The following is a 19,126-nucleotide window of genomic DNA, read 5'->3' as shown; positions in this document are numbered from 1 at the left end:
TCCTTTTCATTCTAGGGGATGGAACGCAAAAGGAGGAAGTCAAGAAACACGTGGGGTAACAGGCACATTTGGCCTTGGGGTACAGAATGAAGCAGGGCAAAGGCTAATAGAGTTCTGCCAAGAGAACACACTCTTCCAACAACACAAGAGAAGACTCTACACATGGACATCACCAGATGGTCAACACCAAAATCAGACTGATTATATCTTTGGCAGCCAAAGATGGAGAAGCTCTATACAGTCAATAAAAACAAGACCAGGAGCTGACTGTGGCTCAGATCATGAACTCCTTATTGCCAAATTCAGACTTAAATTGAAGAAAGTAGGGAAAACCACTAGACCATTCAGGTATGACCTAAATCAAATCCCTTATGACTATACAGTAGAAGTGAGAAATAGATTTAAGAGACTTGATCTGATAGACAGAGTGCCTGATGAACTGTGGGGCCCTAAATGGGAAACCTTAAAAAAATGGGCTAGCTTTGCTGTCGGAAACTAAAATGGCACCTGGCGGAAGAGATAGGGGCGTGGTCTATGTTAAAGTTTTTGATTGGCTCTCTTGATTTCCATGCACGTGGACAGCACGTGATCACCATAGACTCCTGTTATAATGAAGGCACATGACGATTTGACCTTTAACGTAATTGGTGCAACTATGGAAAGTCCCTTGCAAACTCCCCCCTGCTTGCCTATATAAACCAACAGCTTGCGGCAATAAAGCGGAACTGCTTAGATGGAACCCCTGTCGCATCTGATTGTCTCTCGCTCGCCAAGGGGCTGGGTTGGCGGACAGCAGGCTCACCTCTCCTCGGGACCTCTTGGCTTTGCTGAGGGAAGTTCCACTGCCTCTCTCTTTCTGCGGAGCGCCCCCTGCAATGAACTATGGACAGAGGTTCATGACATTGCACAGGAGACAGGAATCAAGACCATCCCCAAAAAAAAGAAATGCAAAAAATCAAAATGGCTGTCTGAGGAGGCCTTACAAATAGCTGTGAAAAGAAGGGAAGCAAAAAGCAAAGGAGAAAAGGAAAGATATACCCATTTGAATGTAGCATTCCAAAGAATAGCAAGGAGAGATAAGTAAGCCTTCCTCCGCGATCAATGCAAAGAAATAGAGGAAAACAATATTATTTGTGGGCCCTGCTTTATAAACATTTCAGTATAGTCTAGACTGACAGAGGAATCTAACAGGGAATCTCGGGTCGAAACTGATCTGTGTCTTAAACTTTCTCCCATATTTACTGAGAGGTCATGTTATCTGTGTGGTGATTTTTAAATATAAATAGTATGATGTGTGTGTATGTGCTCACTCGCTTCAGTCGTTTCCAACCCTTTGCGATCCTATGTATCCCAGTATGTCAGGCTCCTCTGTCCATGGGATTCTCCAGGCAAGAATATTGGGGTGGTTTACCATGCCCTCCTCCAGGGATAGAACCCATATCTCCTGTGTCTCCTGCATTTAAGGCAAATTCTTTACCATTGACCCACAGGGGAAGCCCAAATAGTGTGATGCTAAGCTAAGTCGCTTCAGTCGTGTCCGACTCTGTGCGACCCAATAGACGGCAGCCCACCAGGCTCCCCACTCCCTGGGATTCTCCAGGCAAGAACACTGGAGTGGGTTGCCATTTCCTTCTCCAATGCATGAAAATGAAAAGTGAAAGTGAAGTCGCTCAGTCGTTTCCGACTCTGTGTGACCCCATGGACTGCAGCCTACCAGGCTCCTCCGTCCATGGGATTTTCCAGGCAAGAGTACTGGAGTGGGTTGCCATTGCCTTCTCCAAAATAGTGTGATATATATGTGTAACTCACTGGAAAAGACTCTGATGCTGGGAGGGATTGAGGGCAGGAGGAAAAGGGGATGACAGATGGCTGGATGGTATCACTGACTCGATGGACTTGAGTCTGAGTGAACTCCGGCAGTTGGTGATGGACAGGGAGACCTAGCGTGCTGCGATTCATGGGGTCGCAAAGAGTTGGACATGACTGAGCGACTGAGCTGAACTGAACTGAACATTAATCTATATCCCCAGATGGCTTGTTAGTGACTAGAAGATTCCAGTCAGAAACCTACATGACAGGGGTGTCTATTAAGTCCTTTAAATGCCATTATTGAAATATGAACCAGGATATTTATTAATAAACATAGAGGATGTTTAGAAAATAAATTTCAGCTGTGAAAAAAATGGTGTTCAACAGTGTTAACCTGGACTAAAATGATTATACAGATTCTACTACCCTTGAATGAAGAGAGCACAACAGTCAGCAAGTCCCACACTCTAAGCCCCTTGCCCCATTGGGTTCTGGGGTCTCCCCAATTCCCCAGTGACTTTGTGGCTTGACCACTCCAGAGTTCATGTGGAGTCACTAGAACAGAAAAACACGGCTTGTGTCCATGTCAGAGTGAAGCTTGGAAATAGGAAGAACCAAGATTTACTGATCATTTACTGTATGTCAGGCACTGTTCTAAGCTTCATACATGTAGAAACTCATGCAGTCTCTCTGAACCCTCTAAGACGTGCAGAGCCACAGAGCACAGACGAAGAAACAAGAGGCACAGAGAGGTTATGTAAGTCACCAAAGGTCTCACTGCCAAACAGTGATGATAATGAAAGAAGCCTTCCTAACCCATGGGACTTTATTATGTCCTATATTCTAAGAAGGGTAGTAATTCCAATAGCAAAGATATCCTTAAGGTGCACTTGAGTGCTTCAGTCTTGTCCGACTCTTTTCTAACCTATGAACTGTAGCCCACCAGGTTCCTCTATCCATGGGATTCTCCAGGCAAGAATACTGGAGTGGGTTGTCATGCCCACTTCTAGGGGATCTTCTCTAACCAGCGATTGAACCCCAGTCTCCTGGGTGTTCTACAGTGAAGGTGGATTCTTTACCCACCTGGGAAAGCCACCTGGGAATGCCTTAAGGTATAACTGCCTTGAATACATTACATGGCAGGAAACACTCCTTTGTTCTGAATTGACTTCCAATTGACTCCCTTCTATTTCAAATGTTTATTTACTCTATTATCCTTTCTTTTTAAAATGCTTATTTGAATTTCTTTTCAAATGTGTATTTGATCTTTTCTTTACTGTTTTCTCCTAAACTTGCAAAATACCTGTTGAATGATAGTTCTGGACTCTGACTGAAATGACTGACCCATCATTTCATCCTCCAAAGTGACAAATGTTATGCTGGATTTTTCTCACCATACTTTGGTGTAGTTTGGGAACAGAACAGTCCCTGAAAGAGTGGATGGGCTACAAGAAAAAGTCTTATGAAAATCTCCAGAAAACTCCCTGAGCAGTTTTCACTTCCAAAGTGTTAGTCACTCAGTGATATCTGACTCTTTGCACTCCATGGATTGTAGCCCACCAGGCTCCTCTGTCCATGGAATTCTCCAGGCAAGAATACTGGAGTGGATTCCCATTTCCTTCTCCAAAGAGTTTCATTGTTTCAGGTACATTGAGCTTGATTCCACACTTGCTTGTTCCATTCTCTGTCATCGCTCCCCACCACATAATACAGTGTCTACAAAGATTCCATAAAAGATTTTTTTTCTACGTAGCCTATTTTCATCCTTAAGCAAGATCCACATTTTAAAAGATAATTTCATTTATTTGTTTTTATTTTTGGCTGTGCTGGGTGTTCATTGCTGTGCTGGCTTTTCCCTAGTTGCAGAGAGCGAGGTCCACTCTCTAGTGGTGGTGCGTGGGCTTCTCATTGCAATGTCTTCTCTTGCTGCAGAGCACGCACTCCAGGGTAAACAGACTTCAGCAGCTGTGGCACGATGATTCAGCGGTTGCAGTTCTCCGGCTCCAGGGCACAGGCTCGGTAGCTGTGACACACTGGCTTAGCTGCTCTGTGGCCTGTGGTATCTTCCCGAACCAGGGATTGAACCTGTGTCTCCTGCATTGGCAGATGGATTCTTTACCACTGAGCCACCAGGGGAGCCCGAGATCCACTTTTAACAGACACTCTCTGTCCAAAATTAGGAAGGTGAAGCCATGCCCTGCTCAGTTATTTTCAACCAAATGGACTACATTCTGCATAATTTGGTTTACCAGCAATGACCCAAGGTATTCCCTTGATCACTTTTAGGATCATCATGACCTGAATCATCTCAGAAAAAAATAGAAAATGTTTTTCTGATGGAAAAATCCATTCTGGCTAGATAAAGTCTGGTATCTATGGGAAAAAGAAGCGCGCGCGCGCGCGCACACACACACACACACACACACACACACACACACACCATATTTTAATTGACTCCCTCTCGGATGCTCAGGAGCAGTTGAAAACCTCACTAAGTACAGAGAGAGAATGTGGGGACAAACCTTATAAATGAATCTGTTAAAAGGCCCCAGGAGTATAAGTTCTAATCCTCCTACCTTAGAGGGTACAGGCCAGGACTCACCGCCAGACTATGACTGTGAAACTCCTGGCATTCATAAATAGTGTCCAATAACCTCAATAACCTTTATACTTGGTTTCTAGGCTTATAACCACCCACACAGTAAGCCCCTACCAGCTTCCAGATTTCCTTCCTCAGGATGGCAGGAAAGTTTCTGAACAACTACCTCAGCATAAGATTAAATATTCAAAACAGTATTATTGAAGTTCCTAAACACTGAGGAGGTCACACCTTAGAAATAATGGCCGGTGGTGGTCATTCCATTTATAGTAAATTGAACAGAAACTTATCCCCAGGAAAAGTCTTTTTTTTTTTTTTCAGAAATTAATTTTTCTGCTCTCCATTACTTCATTTTTAAATAGTATAAAGTAGATCAAAATAGGGAGAAGGCGATGGCACCCCACTCCAGTACTCTTGCCTGGAAAATCCCATAGACAGAGGAGCCTGGTAGGCTGTAGTCCATGGGGTCGAAAAGAGTTGGACACAACTGAGTGACTTCCCTTTCACTTTTCACTTTCATGCATTAGAAAAGGAAATGGCAACCCACTCCAGTGTTCTTGCCTGGAGAATCCCAGAGACGGGGGAGCCTGTTGGGCTGCCGTCTATGAGGTTGCACAGAGTCGGACTTAGCAGATCAAAATAACCCCTCTCCTTAAGCAAGACTAAACTACAAAGAATAGTAGGATAGAAAAATTATTAGTCTACCAGGAAGCAGTGAGTAGATGTTGAAATTCAATCAGGTGTAATTGTAAGCAACTCTGCTTTAGGTTGTAATGTAATTTCTCTTCCATGGATGAGAAGTATTTTCCTAAAAAATATTATCCTAAAAAACACAAAACTTGTTTGCATAGATACAAATATAAAGTTGCTGAACTACAAATGGTGTTCTGAATTCTTTAAGAATCTTAAGAACTGTCTGTTTGAAAAGGAGCACTCCAAACACATTTACCATATAAAATGTCTATTTTTAAATGAATACAGTTAAAAAGTATAAAACATATTGAATCTAAAGTAGACTATTTCATCAAATATGAGAGTTGATTTTTTAACCAGAAAGACAGGATGACACTGAAAAATCTGTGTATGAAATTTTAAAAATATACTAAATAATTTTAATTTGTTTACTAGAAGTGTCTATGGAGAAGGAAATGGCAACCCACTCCAGTATTCTTGCCTGGAAAATCAATATCTTGCCTGGATGGAGGAGCCTAGTAGGTTACAGTCCGTGGGGTTGCAAAGAGTCAGACAGGACTGAGCGACTTTACATTCAAAACAAAAACAGCTATCTTTGCTCTGATAAAGACCAGTAACAAGTACCAATAATTGGTACTCGGACTGAGGCTGAGGCTGAGTCTGAGTCTTTGAAAGTAAATAAAAGAGAGGAAGGAGGTGAGGAAGATGTCAGCTTAGAATCTGGAAATGTAAAGACTTCAGTTCTAGAAAATTGAGGAAGAGGTGACCTCATTACTTCCCTCTACTTTAATTTCATAGTTTATCTTACTTTCATTTCCAAAACATTCATTGCAAGTTTGAGGTGGTTTTGTTGGTGCTGTTGCTGCAAAACCCCTGTTAGGAAATATATATACAGTATATGGAAAAAAGGCAAAAAGATGAGTGTATGCCTTTTCATTGTCATACTGGAACATTATCTAATAAGAGTCAGTCAACTAGGGGAGTATTCTTTTGTTTGACTCACTATCTACCATTGATTAAAGTTCAGATGCTGTAAAGTTAGCTATCAACTTGCAGAATAGAGATAAATTGCAAATGATTTTGATCTGATAGAGATGTAAATAATGTCTACCCTATAGAAAATACAACCCAAAGATTAAAGCTTTATTGTCCTGTTTTGCACCTAATTTACTGCTCTTATTTCAGCATTCTTTTTTGAATATTCCTTTGGTCCAGGGTGCCATCCTGCTGGTTTCCTCTTTAATGGAGTTGAATATATCTTTGACTCATTCTATATTTATATAAGCATTATGTTTTTAACTATCTACCTACTAATCTTTGACATCTTTAAATCTTAAACCATAATTTTATTAAAAAAATTGAATAATCAAAATGAAATTTCTATTGGTGTACATGAATTGCAAGGAATATAATTTTATATTGTACCCTAGCTACAAAAGCAATTACTATGAGATATAAAGTGAGAAATCTTGAGCATAGCATATTTGTTTCCATTCAAGAATTTGAATTTCTGCACTAAAACTGAAGAGCCAACATTTTATGTAAAATATGACATTTCTTTCATTTGAAACGAAGTGCAATTGAAGTGTGTTATAATTTTAAACCTGGGTATACTTTACAGGTGCCTCCCTGGTGGCTCAGAGATTAAAGCGTCTGCCCGCAATGCGGGAGACCTGGGTTTGATCCCTGGGTCAGGAAGATCCCTTGGAGAAGGAAATGGCAACCCACTCCAGTATTCTTGCCTGGAGAATCCCATGGATGGAGAAGCCTGGCAGGCTACAGTCCACGGGGTCGCAAAGAGTCGGACACGACTGAGCGACTTCACTCACTCATACTTTACAAATACAATTCTAACAAGACCTTGAGATAATGTGAAATTTATATGAATCCATGGAAAAGTTTCCACTTGAATCTTTTTGAGTATAAAATCTTCCACATTTTCTATTATTTTTTAAATCAGTTGCATTTTATTTGGATATATTGTTGATATATTTATAACATTCCTCATTGGATTCTTGAAGTCTAAATTCATAAGTCCTAAGATATTACCTTGATCCCTGTCTCCTGTACAATGTCACGAACCTCATTCCAGAGTTCATCAGGCACTCTATCTATCAGATCTAGGCCCTTAAATCTATTTCTCACTTCCACTGTATACTCATAAGGGATTTGATTTAGGTAATACTTGAATGGTATATTTAACTCAGATGACCATTATATCTACTACTGAGGGCAGGAATCCCTCAGAAGAAATGGAGTAGCCATCATGGTCAACAAAAGAGTCCGAAATGCAGTACTTGGATGCAATCTCAAAAATGACAGAATGATCTCTGTTCGTCTCCAAGGCAAACCATTCAATATCACAGTTATCCAAGTCTATGCCCCAACAAGTAACGCTGAAGAAGCTGATGTTGAACGGTTTTTATGAAGACCTATAAGACCTTTTAGAACTAACAGCCATAAAAGATGTCCTTTTCATTATAGGGGACTGGAATGCAAAAGTAAGAAGTCAAGAAACACCTGGAGTAACAAGCAAATTTGGCCTTGGAATGCGGAATGAAGCAGGGCAAAGACTAATAAAGTTTTTGCCAAGAAAATGCACTGGTCATAGCAAACACTCTCTTCCAAAACACAAGAGAAGACTCTACACATGGACATCACCAGATGGTCAACACCGAAATCAGATTGATTATATTCTTTGCAGCCAAAGATGGAGAGGCTCTATACAGTCAACAAAAACAAGACCAGGAGCTGACTGTGGCTCAGATCATGAACTCCTTATTACCAAATTCAGATTCAAACTGAAGAAAGTAGGGAAAACCACTAGACCATTCATGTATGACCTAAATCAAATCCCTTATGATTATACAGTGGAAGTGAGAAATATATTTAAGGGCCTAGATCTGATAGATAGAGTGCCTGATGAACTACGGAATGGGGTTCATGACATTGTACAGGAGACAGGCATCAAGACCATCCCCATGGAAAAGAAATGCAAAAAAGCAAAATGGCTGTCTGGGGAGGCCTTAAAAATAGCTGTGAAAAGAAGACAGGCAAAAAGCCAAGGAGAAAAGGAAAGATATAAGAATCTGAATGCAGAGTTCCAGAGAATAGCAAGAAGAGATAAGAAAGCCTTCTTTAGCGATCAACACAAAGAAATAGAGGAAAAGAACAGAATGGGAAAGACTAGAGATCTCTTCAAGAAAATTAGAGATACCAAGGGAACATTTCATGCAAAGATGGGCTCGATAAAGGACAGAAATGGTATGGACCTAACAGAAGCAGAAGATATTAAGAAGAGGAGGCAAGAATACATGGAAGAACTGTACAAAAAAGATCTTCACGACCCAGATTATCATGATGATGTGATCACTCATCTAGAGCCAGACATCCTGGAATGTGAAGTCAAGTGGGCCTTAGAAAGCATCACTACAAACAAAGCTAGTGGAGGTGATGGAATTACAGTTGAGCTGTTTCAAATCCTGAAAGATGATGCTGTGAAGGTGCTGCACTCAATATGCCAGCAAATTTGGAAAACTCAGCAGCAGCCACAGGACTGGAAAAGGTCAGTTTTCATTCCAATCCCAGAGAAAGGCAATGCAAAAGAATGCTCAAACTACCGCACAATTGCGCTCATCTCACATGCTAGTAAAGTAATCCTCAAAATTCTCCAAGCCAGGCTTCAGCAATATGTGAACCGTGAACTTCCTGATGTTCAAGCTGGTTTTAGAAAAGGCAGAGGAACCAGAGATCAAATTGGCAACATCTGCTGGATCATGGAAAAAGCAAGAGAGTTCCAGAAAAACATCTCTTTCTGCTTTATTGACTATGCCAAAGCCTTTGATTGGGTGGATCACAATAAACTATGGAAAATTCTGAAAGAGATGGGAATACCAGACCACCTGACCTGCCTCTTGAGAAATCTGTATGCAGGTCAGGAAGCAACAGTTAGAACTGGACATGGAACAACAGACTGGTTCCAAATAGGAAAAGGAGTACGTCAAGGCTGTATACCGTCATCCTGCTTATTTAACTTCTATGCAGAGTACATCATAAGAAACGCTGGACTGGAAGAAACACAAGCTGGAATCAAGATTGCTGGGAGAAATATCAATAACCTCAGATATGCAGATGACACCACCCTTACGGCAGAAAGTGAAGAGGAGCTAAAAAGCCTCTTGATGAAAGTGAAAGAGGGGAGTGAAAATGTTGGCTTAAAACTCAACATTCAGAAAACGAAGATCATAGTATCCAGTCCCATCACTTCATGGGAAAAAGATGGGAAACAGTGGAAACAGTGGCTGACTTTATTTTGGGAGGCTCCAAAATCACTGCAGATGGTGATTGCAGCCATGAAATTAAAAGACGCTTACTTCTTGGAAGAAAAGTTATGACCAACCTAGACAGTATATTCAAAAGCAGAGACATTACTTTGCCGACCGACTAAGGTCCGTCTAGTCAAGGCTGTGGTTTTTCCAGTGGTCATGTATGGATGTGAGAGTTGGACTGTGAAGAAGGCTGAGCACTGAAGAATTGATGTTTTTGAACTGCGGTGTTGGAGAAGACTCTTGAGAGTCCCTTGGATTGCAAGGAGATCCAACCAATCCATTCTGAAGGAAATCAACCCTGGGATTTCTTTGGAAGGAATGATGCTAAAGCTGAAACTCCGGTACTTTGGCCACCTCATGGGAAGAGTTGACTCATTGGAAAAGATTCTGATGCTGGGAGGGATTGGGGGCAGGAGGAGAAGGGGATGACAGAGGATGAGATGGCTGGATGGCATCACGGACTCGATGGACATGAGTCTGAGTGAACTCCGGGAGTTGGTGATGGACAGGGAGGCCTGGCGTGCTGCGATTCATGGGGTCGCAAAGAGTCGGACACGACTGAGCAACTGAACTGAACTGAACAGAAGATATTATCGATCTGTGCTTTTCCAAGGGCTTCTAAAAAACAGAATTTTTTATTAGAATTGTATTAGAATTGTTTTATTAGAACTGTTTATTAGAATCGTTATTAAACTAAGGATATCAATAATGTATATGAAGTAAATATTTTTGACATTTTATTCCAGAAAAAGCCTGAAAAGTCCATATATCCATGTTTTGCTCTTTGATAATTACATGAGTTGTAATATATGAGGTGTTGCCTTGATATCTCTGGAACAACACGGAAGACTTTGACAGTTTTTGGCCAATATGATCCTAACTGAGAGATTTGGACTTGTATATCATAAACTTGGTGTAACAATGTAAGTCATGAGACGTTGATTCCTTAGGATGTTATATTGTAAAAATAAAAGGAAAAAAAAAGAATTTGTAGCTCAGAAAAGGAAGCAAAATAAATTTAAATGTTTAAAAATTAGATGATTTAGCAGATTTTAAAATATATATAAGAGCTTCCTAGGTGGCTCAGTGGTAAAGATCTTACCTGCCAATGTGGAGATGCAAGTGATTTGGATTGATTCAATCCCTGGGTTGGGAAGATCTCCCGGAGAAAGAAATGGCAATCCACTCCAGTATTCTTGCCTGAAAAAAATCCCATGAACAGAGGAGCCTGGTGGGCAGGGCATGCATGCAAAATATATATAACAAAATATTATACAAAAAATGCATAGATGTTGATATTCTAGAAATTTAAGAATACTGAAAGAAAATGAAAGTTGCTCAGTCGTGTCTGACTCGTTGGGATCCCATAGACTATACAGTCCTTGGAATTCTCTAGGCCAGAATATTGGAATGGGTAGCCTTTCCCTTCTCCAGGGGATCTTCCTAGCCTAGGGATTGAACCCAGGTATTCCTCATTGCAGGCAGATTCTTTACCAGCTGAGCTACAAGGGAAGGCCAAGAATACTGGAGTGGGTAGCCTATCCCTTCTCCAGTGAATCTGCCTGACCCAGGAATCAACCCAGGGTCTCCTGCATTGCTGGCAGATTCTTTATCAACTGAGCTATCAGGAGAATATTTTAAATATGCTTTACTTTTATGTTTTTATTAGGGATGATGATGTTATAGACAATGTACAGAATTTTGAAAACTGAGCTATTTGCATTTTATTTTGTCTCAAGTGGAGCAGACATTTCTTGCTTCTAATTGACAATAGCCTCCAAGGAAAGACTAGTAGCTAAAAGCCTCCTGTTTTAAGAATTAGATAATCAGCTAATAATATGCCAAGGCCCTCAAAATGAAAGCTAATGGAAACAGTTGAACTAAATTATCCATCACATTATAATTATACAGCTACACAAAAGCTGTATAATTTCTAGAACAGAGCAATTTAACTACAAATCCTTAGAGTAATGCAGTTTAAAAACAAAAGGAATTACATAGAAATTTTTGGATTTTAGTAATTTTACTATGTGTATTAATTAATGTTGTATATTTATCTTGAAGCTATGGTACTGTTAATATAGTAAGTAACTATGTTGAGTGTCTTAGAAACCTATTGATAGATTCCTACAAGACATGCATAGTATACTATATATTGTATAGTAGTATAAAAGAAAGAAGGAAATATTTTTAAATCAAGAATTAAATTATATCTGTTGATAGAATGGGAGTGGAAATTTCTCATGGGAAATATGCCCATTAGGCAAGACTGCCCCATTTCTTTACAAAATTTAAAAAACAACCACTTTCCTTAATCCTTTCCTAATTCTGCAATGTCACTTCTGAAATGTATCCTAGCACCAGGTTCTATGACCACAAATACTGCTTTTCCCAGATTTCTCAGAAATCACAATGCAAGTGAAAACATCTTATTGGACAAAATGTAAGGAAGCTTATGAGATTGTACCAAAATTACACCAATTATAATGGGGCTCTCATTGCCCAAAGCTGTGATTATCTGAGCATCAAAAGGAGAAAACTGGCTGAAATTGACTCATACTTAAAATCTGTAGAGCCATAAATCCATAATAATACATGGGGGTAAAGGAGGCTAATGTAAAATAACCTGAGAAAAAAGGACTGAAAAAATATTTCTATTGCTTTGTACTCAGTCAAGATGGTCTTACTGAATTGTCTGTCAATGAAGAATACAGAAGCAAATAAATGTAAAAACATCAGTTAAAAGGCATTTTCTGATTCATGGAAAATATCAATAGAAAGACTTAATAAGGTATAACCTGGGTATAGAGAAAGCCAGAGAAAAGGTACACATCCAACTAAAACCATCTTAAGTATTTTTAAGACATATATGATCTGAAGAATATAAAAGAACACAAAATTTCACCAGGTTCCAAGACTAATTTTCTCAGGATCCCCAAGTGAGGAGATTGACTTGGGTGGGAACTGCAGAGTTCTATGGTTAAACAGAAGAATCAGGCAATAGAAAGAAATGGAATTCAGGGGAACTGGCTAAAGGATCACCACCCTCTTGAATACTGAGGATAAGTGACATAAAAGTCATAAGTGGGAGAATTTCACTGGTGGTCCAGTGGCTAAGACTCTGTGCTCCCAATGCAGGGGGCCTGAGTTGGGTAGGGAACTGGATCCCACGTGCTGCAACTAAGACCTGGTGCAGCCAAATAAATAAATATACAAATAAAAATGGGACTCAGAGTATTCCTGAAAAGACCACCTGGGACTGGTCTCCAGGGTACCCAGGTATCTGGTTTAAACATTACTGCTGGATATGCAGGGAGAGGGGAAGGAGGTATTTCTAGAAGAGATTCACATTTGAAATGGTGAAGTGAGTTAAGCTGATGCTCCTCCTCAGTGCTGGTGGGCATCATCCGATTGGTGGAGGACCTGAATAGAACAGAAAGTTGAGGAAGGGGGAATTTTCTCTCTCTGTCTAATTGCTTGAGCAGACATTGGTCTTCTCCTGCCTTCACACTGGGATTTACACCATTGGGCCCTCTGGTTTTCAAGTTTTCACTTGGACTAAAAGTTACACACTATTGACCCTGGTTGTCAGACCTTTGGAGTCAAACTGGAACCACACCATTGATTTTCCTGGGTCCCCTACTTATTCATGGTAGACTGTGGAACTTGTCAGCCTCCATAATTGTTTCAGCCAAGTCCTTAAAATAAATCTCTTTATATTGACTCTTTCTCTGGAGCTCCTTGAGCAATACCATGGTACAAGGAAGCTTGAAAGACCTGCATGGAGACACAGGACAAGTAACCTCAGGACTGCACTATAAATTTGAAAAGTCATTCAGTCCTTCTTTATCTCACTTCTGCTGCTCTATATAAGACATTTTCCTTCTAACCCATTTCTCACAGGTTCACCTTTCCCAAGTATCTCTTACAGTGAATAATGACAGCACTTAAAAAGGCAGAATTAACAGAGTTAATTAAAAAATTAAAAAAAAAAAAAGTAGTTACAGGGACTTCCCTGGTGATCCAGTGGCTAAGACCCTACACTCTCAATGTAGGGGCCCAGGTTCTATCCCTGGTCAAGGAACTATATCCCACATGCTGCAACTAAAGATCTTGCATACCTCAATAAGTATCGAAGATCCAACATGCCACACCTAAGGCCTGGCACAGCCAAAGAAATAAAATAATAAATAAAATAAATAGCAATAAAATGTAAGTATAAATATGTGGATTTTTATATCCAGAGAAGAGAGAAAATGATGACAAAAATCAGAACCTCTATAATCAACAGAAATTTATAACAAATGTTATAAAGTTTTAAATTTCAATTCACTTTTAAAATCCTTAATTTTTTCTCCCTGGAAGCAATTTCATGAACCCTTCAAGATCAAAATGCTCTTTGCTCTTCCAAAGTAATAACTTGACTCTCATTCTTTTCGGTGGATATCTGAATTCCTCTTCAGATCTGTATTTACTTCATTTACGTCTCCCTTGTTTCAGGGCTTCCCTGGTGGCTTTGACGGTAAAGAATCCGCCTGCAATGTGGAAGACCTGGCTTCCATCCCTGGGTTGGGAAGATCCCTTGGAGAAGGGAGATCCCCTGGGTTGGGAAGATCCCCTGAGGAAGGCAACCCCCTCAATATTCTTGCCTGGAGAATCGCCACGGACGTTGGAGCTTGATGGGATACAGTTCATGGGGTTATAAAGACTTGGATACAATTGAGTGACTAAGCACAGCATCCTTGTTTCAAACGTATATTTTATTTTAAAAAAATTCACATTTGATCTAATTTACTGTTAATATTCTCATTTTCAAAATATATACTTGAGTCACTTTTATTTCCTAAGAATTGAAGTATCTGACTTCTGACTGATAGATGCTCCCTTGTTCTTCCTGCATGCAAATTTTTTACAAATAGCAAATGCCTTAGTTTCAAAAGCCTTTGATACTCTTTCCTCCCCATCGCCTTAGTTGCCCCTCGGCATGAACTTCCCAGACCAGGGATTGAATCCACTTCCCGTGCATCGGCAGGCAGATTCTTAGCAAGTGGACCATCAGGGAAGTCATCCCATAGACATTTTGGACTTCCCTGGTGGCTCAGATGATAAAGAGTCTACTTGCAAAGCTGGAGACCAGGGTTTGATCCCTGAGTCAGGAAGATCCCCTGGAGAAGGAAATGGCAACCCACTCCAGTATTCTTACCTAGAAAATCACATGGATGGAGGAGCCTGGCAGGCTCCACCCCATGGGGTCGCAAAGAGTCGGACACAACTGAGCAACTAACACACACCCTTTCCCCTCCATGGCAGAGCCTGGGGATAAAACCTAGTATCTCATTAATCAAGTGTCTGATGACTGGGAGTAGGGTGTTTCAGATTCAAGAATAGGTTCTATGACATCCATTTGCTAATAAGTAATGGCTTGCTTCATAGAATTTGGCCAAAATCTTACTTTAATTCTAATATACACCTCAGATAGGGTGGTGGGAGACAGATGGCCTAAAAGATCCAGAATTATCAGTAGAAGTGAAGTCGCTCAGTCATGTCCGACTCATTGCGACCCCAGGGACTGTAGCCTACCAGGCTCCTCAGTCCATGGAATTTTCCAGACAAGAATACTGGAGTGGGTTGCCATTTTTTTCTCCAGGGGATCTTCCCAACCCAGAGATGGAACTCGAGTCTCCCACATTGCAGGTAGACTCCCGATATTTACCAGAAGAACCTGGCAATTACTGAAAAGCTCTAGTCATGGCACAGGCTATTTCACTATATTAAACATTAATATTCTTTTTGATTGAAATATAGTTGGCTTACAATGTGATATTAATTTCTTTTGTACAGCAAAGTGATTCAGTATCTATAGTGAAGTCGCCTTTGCAACCCCATGGACTGTAGCCTACCAAGCTCCTCTGTCCATGGAATTTTCCAGGCAATAGTACTGGAGTGGATTGCCATTTCCTTCTCCAGCGGATCTTCCCGACCCAGGGATCGAACCCAGGTCTCGCACAGTGTAGACAGACGCTTTACTGTCTGAGCCACCAGGGAAGTCCTCAGTATATATATGTATCTGTTAAACTCCCAATCTGTCTCTCTCCCACCCTGCTCCCATCTTGGCAACCACCCGTCTGTTCTCTATAAACATTAACATTCTTACTGACTAGGTCAAAATTAATCAATAATGACAACTCAGACTTTGTATTTTGTAGATAAAGTTGGACACAATAATTTTTTTAAAAATACCTTTGTAAGCATTTTAAAAACAAACAGGCTAAAGCTTGTCATTTTATCAATAAAATATTTTTGACTTAAACACATATTGATTTCTAATCATGCAGTCCAATTTTTTAAGAACGCAGATGCCCTCGGAAAGTCAAAAGACTCTAGTTGCCCCTCTCCACACTGTTAATCATCTGTGGTCAAGTCACTCAGATGTTAATATTTTTATCTATTATTCCCTTTCTCCCAGTATTGTAGTAAAGATCAATCTAGAAAATATACTTGACAGTGCTTCAAAAAGTTAAAAACAAAAAAGGCTACCGTTCTCACTGTTCTTTTTTCAACTGTGAAATACAATTTGTATTTCATGGCAAGACAAAAAAATAAGCATTAAAATTTTTTCTCTGCCTTTTGGCTTCCTCTCTCCTCTCTACTGTGCCTTGTGTATCAGCATTAAATATCTGCCAAACAACCCCTATCAACAGAAATACTGGTTCAACCATACAAAGCATTCTTCTGGCATTTTTCTCCTAGCATCAACAAGACAACATCTTAAAAGATAACATTCCTTTTTGATCTTGTATCTAGATTGTGCAAGCTGTCATTTAATGTACAGCCCTCTGTCTCAAAAAAGTTAAATAACTGTGCAGAACAGTTTTCAGAGCTTTCTGAGATGCTATTCCTAGGTTATAATCCTCAATTTGACTCCAATAAAATTTTCTACTTCTTTCTTAGATCAACTGATTAATTTTTGTCAACACTACCAAAGAGTATATGATAGAAGGGGTTCACATACACCATCCACTCCTATGGGAACATTTATCTATTTTACGAACACACAACACTTTCTGTATTTCAGACACCCTTCTTAACTATTTGGAAATTAGAGCTCATTGAATGCACAGCTCCCTATGAAGTAGATGTCCTTATCATGTCTGCTTTACAGATGAGGAAACTGAGGCACAGAGAATTCATACAACTTTCCCAGGGTCACACAGGAAGTTGAATTGTAGAATTAAAATATAAACCTACCCCACTTCTTAACCACCACAGGAAGCTGTCACTAAGAGAAATAAAGTGAATCACATGTAGTTTCAGCTTGATGCTTGGTTTTGAGTTTTCAGCAGTTATACAAAGAAACATGAAAGATAAAGTCAGCTATTTGAAGACTCTAAATTGCAATTTTACATAAAAAATAAAATTAAAAAATAAAGCTTTTTTTAAAAAAAAAAAATCTCAGTTTTTTAAAGGCAACTTTTCTCTCTCCTCCTTGGGTAATAATAGTAAGACAATCACTTGAAAAGCACTTGCTAGAGAAGAAAGTTTCTGGAGTTAGACTCCAGAACAGCTTAGTGCCGATATTCTTGAAAGGTCTATTCATGAGTATTTAAGGTCAAAGAACAATATTTGTGATTTTTCTCATTCAAGATCTGCTGCTGAATCGTTTCCCACAGATCAGGACCCCAGAGTCTCTCTTTTGTCTAGTCTACATGGGAGAGGAAAAAAAATGGGCAGGAAGCAGAAAGATGCTACTCAGATAACACAGATTGCTGTGCTTTCTTTTCTAATCAGAAAGTGTAACTATGGGCTTCAGTAGTTGAGGCTCCCAGGCTCTAGAGTACAGGCCCAGTAGTTGGGGTGCAATGGCTTAGTTGCTCTGTGGCATGTGGGATCTTCCCAGACAAGGGATCGAACCCATGTTTCCTGCATTGGCAGGTGGATTCTTTACCACTGAGCCACCAGGCAAGCCCCATAAAGTGCAACTCTGTGCTTGCTTCGGTAGCACATCTACTAAAATTGGAATGATACAGAGAAGATTAGCATGACCCTTGTGCAAGGATGATATGCAAATTTGTGAAGTGGTCCATATTTTTGAAATATGGTATAGATGATCTTATTTGCAAACACAAATAGAGACATAGACACAGGGAACAAATATATGATACAAAGGAGGAAGGAAGGGAGGGTGGGATGAATTGGGAGATTAAAATTGACATATATACACTATTGATAGTATGTATAAAATAGATAACTACTGAGAACCTATGGTATAGCTCAAGGAACTCTACTTCAACCTCTGAGGTGACCTAAATGGGAAGGAAATCCAAAATAGAGGGGATATATGTATACATATAGCTGATTCACTTTACTGTACAATAGAAACTAACTCAACTTTGTAAAGCAACTATACTCCAATAAAAATATTTTTTAAGTGTAATTTTTACTCATAAGAAATAAAAGGAGGCCCTTCTTCCAAGCAGAAGTTCTAGGGATTGCTGCAGGTAAGGTACTTAGTGAAGCTTAGTAACAATGGATTTCCTTTTTGGCTAGAGTTGCCATTGGCAGCAATTCTGGTTTTATACATACTTAAGCAAGGTAATATTTCAAAAATGATGCCTCAATATCTCAGAGAAGGCAATGTCAACTCACTCCAGTACTCTTGCCTAGACAATCCCATGGACAGAGGAGCCTGGTAGGCTGAGGTCCATGGGGTCACTAAGAGTTGGACATGACTGAGCGTCTTCACTTTCACTTTTCACTTTCATGCATTGGAGAAGGAAATGGCAACCCACTCCAGTGTTCTTGCCTGGAGAATCCCAGGGACCGGGAAGCCTGGTGGGCTGCCATCTATGGGGATGCACAGAGTCGGACACGACTGAAGTGACTTAGCAGCAGCAGCAGCAGCAGCCTCAATAACTTGCATCCTTAACAGGAAAAAAAGTTTTAAACACTGCAGCAGAAAGAATAATTTAACAGTTGTTATTATTGTACAGCAAACACCCTGGGTAGAAAGTGCCTACTATGCAGCAAGTCCATCCTGTGCTCAGCAGGGGAGACCAACATAAGTCATGGAACACTTGACTGTGTGTCCTATAAAAAGGTCCCACAGCAGTGGCAGAAGCTGTCAGAGGAGTAATAATGACAGAACAATGTGACTCGTGGTCTGACACAGGCGTATAAAATATTGTGGAAGCACTGCAGGTGAACAGCTCCATCATGCTAGGCAAGCACTGATGAGGTAACCTTTAGTTTTGCCTTGAAGGGCAATAGAATTTTAACCGGTAGAGAAGGGAGGCTGAAGGTGTCCATATTTGAAGAAGGAGGAGCATCATGAGAAAGGGCATAGCAGGATGAGAGGAAATAATTTATTTGTGGGACTGATGATAATTAGTGTCTGGAGGACAGCACCCATGGGAGGACAGCACCACTGGTGGGAACTGAGGCTGGAGAGGAGAAGGGGATGATTCGTCAAGGGCACTTTAAGAAGTTTATATTTTATCCCATAGACAAAAAAGTTTTTTTTTAGTTTAAAAGCAAGTCAGAGGCTTTCCTGGTGGCCCAGTGGCCTGGAAAATCCCATGGACAGAGGAGCCTGGTGGGCTACAGTTCTCAGGGTTGCAAAGAGTCAGACGCAACTGAAGTGACTTAGCATGCATGCATTTATGCATTTTTTCCCTCCCACAGTGGGTATATATGATGT

The 19,126-nt window shown here is 40.2% G+C and overlaps 1 non-coding gene across 1 annotated transcript; it reads left to right on the top strand.

Moving 5' to 3' along the window:
* The first annotated feature begins 17,412 nt into the window (after nt 1–17,412).
* LOC120860258 lies at nt 17,413–17,519 on the top strand. The gene has a single exon (XR_005720292.1). It is a non-coding gene; the product is annotated as a U6 spliceosomal RNA (small nuclear RNA).
* Nucleotides 17,520–19,126: the final 1,607 nt, after the last annotated feature.

This window comes from Oryx dammah, unplaced genomic scaffold (genome assembly GCF_014754425.2).
Source record: "Oryx dammah isolate SB20612 unplaced genomic scaffold, SCBI_Odam_1.1 HiC_scaffold_2, whole genome shotgun sequence".
Lineage (NCBI taxonomy): Eukaryota > Metazoa > Chordata > Mammalia > Artiodactyla > Bovidae > Oryx > Oryx dammah.
The sequence above is the reverse complement of the archived record's forward strand: the minus strand, read 5'-3'. Positions and strand labels throughout refer to the sequence as shown.